We start from the raw sequence: 5,328 nt of genomic DNA on the forward strand, positions 1-5,328 counted from the left end.
CCCCGCACCGGTCTCCCCGCGTTCACGTTGTGCCACTGTGGCAGTCCCCACCGCGTGTGTTCTCGCCTGCGGTGCTTTCGCCCACCCTCTGGGCCCTCAGGCATCCCCGCTCTCATCTGGGAGCTCGGTTTCCCTTCTGAAACTCGGATTTATAAGAGCGTCCCTCTGATTTGGGAAATTTATTTCCATGTCCTGTTTGTGCTGTCTGGGTTCGGGGCACCATCCCCTCTGGGACCCCCATGTCCTGGGAGCAGCCTGCCTGCCTCCTCGCTGCCTCGGGACCCACGGAGAAAATCCCGCTCCCCTCCTCATCCCTTCCCTTCCCGAGCCTGGTCTGCACCGACCCTGCCCGACACCCGCGTGGGTTCATGTGCTTTTGGTGTTACTGGCCCCCAGATGATCACGAGGGGTCGAGCCGCAGACGTGAGCTATCTCAAAAGATCAAAAAGGCTTTTCAGCAGCTCGCCTGCCTTCTCCTGACCGGGCAGATCCTTTCCCTGGCCTCCAACAGGGGGATAGCGCTTTCATGTCGGGGGATATTGTTGGGTTTGGATGTTTTTCTTCCCTCCCTCTTCTGCAAAGCAGAGTGCGAGTCCGGAGCGGGTGAGCACGTCTGAGGGTGTCCCCCACCCCTGCAGTCAAACAGCGACATATTGGGGAAGGGGTGGGGGAAATCTTTAAGTGGCCGAGAGAAACAGAAGCTATTGTTGTTGGGAAAGTTCAAGTTTCCAGCTTCCTCTTCCTCCACCTGTCAGGAGGGAGCGCTGGGCACGCTGCCGGCGCTGAGCACAAACTCAAACATGCCCTCTGGGCTCGGCTGGGAGCGCGGTGTCACCGAGTTAGTCACCCAGAACCCCGGCGGCGGGGTGAATAGGAGGCACATCTGTCCGGGGGCAGCGGGGGGAGAAGGCTCCTCGCCGCGGCCGACTCGGGCTCTTTTGCTCTTCCGGGTGGATCAAAGTGCTTCGGGAGCTGCTGTCTCGAGGTAAACCAGGGCGTACGCACACAGCGGTGGGTGCCGCTCTGCCCAGGCTCCTCCGGCAAATTCCAGAGCAGCCGATGGTGGCCGGGCCCTGGGCTCCTCCAGAGCCTCTGCTTGTTCTGCAGTTCTGCAAAATGCCCCCGTGGCTGCCCTGGGAGGTGAGGCTCCGCAGGAGAGGGGACGTCCGGCGAGGGCTGGGGCCGGGAGCCGTCGCTGCTGGCCCCCCGGCCCCCGCTAACCATGAGAACCCTGCCAGGAGGATCCGCTCACGCAGAATTCCCCCTCTGCCTGACGAAGCAGCTGAGCTTTCTACCCTCAACCCCTTAAAAAACCAAAATGAGGGTTCTGAATCCTTAAAATAACAAACACACCACCAAGCAGAAGCAGCACGCGCTCTTTCTCAGGGTTCTTCTAAGTGCCCGGGTCGCTGCTGGGGCCGAGGACCGGGTTGTCTTTTGAGCAACCCTGCGAAGGTGTAAACAGAGCTGCAGGCGCGTGAGAAACTGCTCGGGAGGCGGGAGCGAGTGTCCTGGGTGCTGCTGGGTTACGCTGTGGATAAACAGCCTAAACATTGATCAGGGGATTTTATTTAATTAAACAACAAAAAAAAAAATATACTCCTGCTGGTAAATACATTTGGCTGTCTAGGATCTGAGCAGTGGTCGTCGCTTTATCGATTGCCATAGCATTAAATCAGGCGGGGAAAGAATTGATAGGCTTGAAGACCCTGAACATAAAGTTCAGTTGTCTGAAAAGCTGTTAAGTTGCTGAGCATCTTGGAACGATTTAAATAAACAAATAAATAAGTAAATAAATAAACCCCCGGCTTCTGAAGGAAATGGCAATGCATGTGACGCGTGACGATGTGGTCCTCGTCGTTCCCTGGCTAGGCTGGCTCATGTGGCGTTCCAGATGCTTACGATTACCTCGATTCCTGAATGGAAAAGTACTTGATTAATTCTAATACCTCCGCTCCGAGCCTGTAATTGAATCCCGCAGCAGAGACTCCAGCGTCCTTCCTGTCGGACGCGCTCTGCTTTCACAGGTTTGGCTGCTGGACTAGGATCTTAATTTTTTTTTTTTTTTTTTTTTCCTAAGAAGGAAGGTAATTCACTGTGCAGTGGGCCCTTCCAGTATGCCCATGGAGGGAAAAAGCCTTGCGGTGAGCTAAAATGTAGTTTTTGAAGTGCTTTAAGCGAGGGCTGCCGTCCCGCCCTCCGTCGCGGGAGGAGGTGCTAAGGTGTTTAACTGGGGTGCCCATTCCTGAGCAAGGGGATGTTAAAACTCACGAGGTGTGGAAGTCAGACCAGGCCTTTGCAGCAGACGGTCTGTTTGCACCTTTAACGTTCAGTCGTATCGATACCGTGGCCCAGTGCAACCGGGGCTGATTCTTTGGGAACAACAGCAGTTCCCCCCCGTTGCAGGTCTTGGTAGCTGTCGGACGGTGAGGTTTCAGCTGCCGGGCCATGGTTCCCAGCCTGGAGGGGAACGGCTGCCCTAGCCCCTGCTTAGCTGATGCCTTCGTACCTTTTCCTTTCTTTTATTTGCCAGTTTTGATGTGGCTGTTAGACCCGCTGTGGGAAGGGGCTGGGGTGGAACCGCCTGCGTTCAAAGTACCTTCGAATGGCCAAGCAACTAAAATGAAATTCAGAAAGAACTTGCACGCCTCCCTCCACGCCGCTCTACGAGAAGAGCAGAAGGCGACTGGGCATCGTGAAGGATTTTTCAAAGCCCCCTGGGGTGGGTCGGAGGGGAGACGGCGAGATCTCGGGGTGGGTTTGCCCTGTCTCTTGCTGGGCTGGGCCTCCCGGCCACACTGGTGCAGGTGGGTACAGCCCCTCGTGGTGCCCGGGGGAGCTGGGGCTGAAGCTGGCCCCTGCGGCGGCAGCAAGCGAGCGGTTTTGCATCTGAAGGAGCAGCTTTCCGTGCCTGGGCGGCGGACGCGGCGCACGTGGTGGCACAGATGGAGCGGCGGTGTGGATTTCTCCTGCGGGCAGTGTCCCTCCGAGCAAGGGCAGGTGATTGCCGTGACCAGCGCTGGCTGCGGATCCGAGCCGGACATGCTCGCCTCTCTGTTGTGAGTGCAAACACCCGCCGTATGCGTAGCTGCAACGGGAGCTGATCTCTGAAGATAGCGATCTGCCCCCAGAACAGGCTGCCAGCGTCCTACCTGAGCGGGACAGGAGAGCCTTGTGGCTGCGCGGGGGTATTTCTCACTTAAGCAATAAATAATAATAAGAGCTGGCAGCTCTTACCGTTTGCTTTCGGTGATTAGGTGCTGGAAGGAGAGAGCATGAGGACGTGTCCCGGGGGCAGCACCTCAGACCGCAGGTTGCAGCATCATCTTAAAGGTCTTTTCCAAGCCAAACGATTCTGCGATCATTTGGCAACACAGGCGCTGCAAACCCGCCCGCAGGTAGTGATGTGTCTGTGTAGCATGGATCTGGTAAGAATTCTGCCTGAAAATTTGTTCCCCTGCTACCCTGTAGCATCAAGTACCAAACTTTTTTGGAGGAAGGACCTATTGTTTACAAACCAAACAGTTCATTAGCATTAAACTTTTAATTGTAGCCCTGGTATAAATCATCTGTGGGTGCTGTGGCTCATTTACAGAGGTCATGGCCTCCTGAACCGTGGTTGGGAGCTACGAATAAAGGCTCCCAGTTGCTATTCTATTTTTTTATAGCTATTGGATCCCAGTCCCAGTGCCCCATGAGCAGTTCAGAGCATCCAGTGCCGGGACAGCAGCGCCGGCTGCCTTTCCTCCCAAAAAAGGATGGTCAGGTTGCCTGCCCGTACCCGTTACCTGTATATTGTACCCGCCTTGCGTCGGAGGAGTTATCCGACACGCTTCTGTGTCTGAGGTGCCCAACTCATGTGGCTGCTGCCTCCCAAGCCCCCCCAGCCTGAGCCTAAGAGGGCAAACAGTGCAGCTGGCGGGGGGTACGGATCGTTTTAGGCATCCAATTCGGTTCTCAGGGCAGTGGGGAGAACTGCGTTCAACTGCGTTCAAGACGTGAGCCAGAGCTTAGGCATCGGTATCGCCGGTTGGACCTAACTTTAGGATTACATGAGTGTATTTGTTCCTCGGGGTAAGCTGTTAGTGAAACCCCTGTGAGGATTCTTGACCAGGTGGAGGAAGGTTTAACCTCGTGTACAGCTGTGGCTCTTTGCTCGGCAAGCATTCGTGCTTCCCTTTATGTTCTTCCCAACCGTAGGACGAGGAATATGGTGAGTTTTCAGCTCCTTTTCACTAATTCCATCCCAGCGCTCTCTATTAACCATCTGACGGAGTTACCACCGCAGCGGGCTGAGGGCAATGAATTTGAAAAGGGTGGCCAAGTTCGGACGTGTACCTCTCTGAAGTCCTTAAAGAAGCAGTCTGACTTTTTCAGTGCATGGGAGCAGCCACAGCCGCCATCCATTTCTTTATCTGTGGATTGGGGGCGGGGGGAGGATTTTAAATACTTAAAGCACGGCGCTTGCGTGTGTGAAACGTGGCTTGTGTTTCCGCTCGTGCCTCTTGCAGCGTGGCGTTTTAACGGCAGCTCTTCCCGGCTACACCTGTACGAAGGAGGTGCTGCACAGTAATGGCCTCGCAGGGAGAATCACAGGATCACAAGGGTTGGAAGGGACCCTGGGAGATCCCCCAGTCCAACCCCCCTGCTCAAGCAGGCTCTCCTAGAGCATGTTACACAGGACTTCCTCCAGGCGGGCTTGGAATATCTCCAGAGAAGGAGACTCCACAGCCCCCCTGGGCAGCCTGGGACAGTGCTGAGTCACCCTCAGAGTAAAGAAGTTTTTCCTCATATTCAACTGAAACCTCTTCTGCTTCAGTTTGTGCCCATGGCCACCTGTCCTGTCGCTGGAATGGTGCTTCCAGGCTGTCGTTCCGTACCCTCTGGGTTTGGCCCTTGTTTTAGGATGAGCAGAATTGGCTTCTGCAAGGACCTGTCTCTTGCCGTTGGGTTGGGGGGGAGCATAAGCAGCTGGGGGGGCTGGACTCCTGCCACTCCCATGGGTTTGCCTAGAGGAGGTTGTTTGGATCCCACGAGTTGGCCGTGAAAGAGAGAAGGGTTGGGTAAGTTTGTCTGTCCCCATGGAATATCACTGTTCTAAGGGCACAGCTTGGGATCTGGTGCTAAGAGTACTCGTGCTGCAGGGTCAGAGGATGGAGAATGGGTAGAGAAGCCTTCTGGTGCTTTGGAGTCTGCAGAATATAAAAGTAAAAGCCAGCAGAAGCCAGGTAGAAGCAAAGTTGCCAAAAGGTGCCAGGGAGGGATTAGGGAAACAGTGCAAAGGCTGCGAAAACGTGGCAGAAAAAGCACCGAGGGTGGTTTGATGCC

The 5,328-nt window shown here is 55.3% G+C and overlaps 1 protein-coding gene across 1 annotated transcript in view; it reads left to right on the forward strand.

Annotated features, from left to right (window-relative positions):
• LOC118453038 (caseinolytic peptidase B protein homolog) overlaps positions 1 to 5,328 on the forward strand; it is a gene marked incomplete at both ends in the record, with an annotated part of 75,170 nt that overhangs the window by 8,405 nt on the left and 61,437 nt on the right. The window lies entirely within an intron of this gene.

This window comes from Egretta garzetta, unplaced genomic scaffold (assembly GCF_000687185.1).
Source record: "Egretta garzetta isolate BGI_Z169 unplaced genomic scaffold, ASM68718v1 scaffold791, whole genome shotgun sequence".
NCBI lineage: Eukaryota > Metazoa > Chordata > Aves > Pelecaniformes > Ardeidae > Egretta > Egretta garzetta.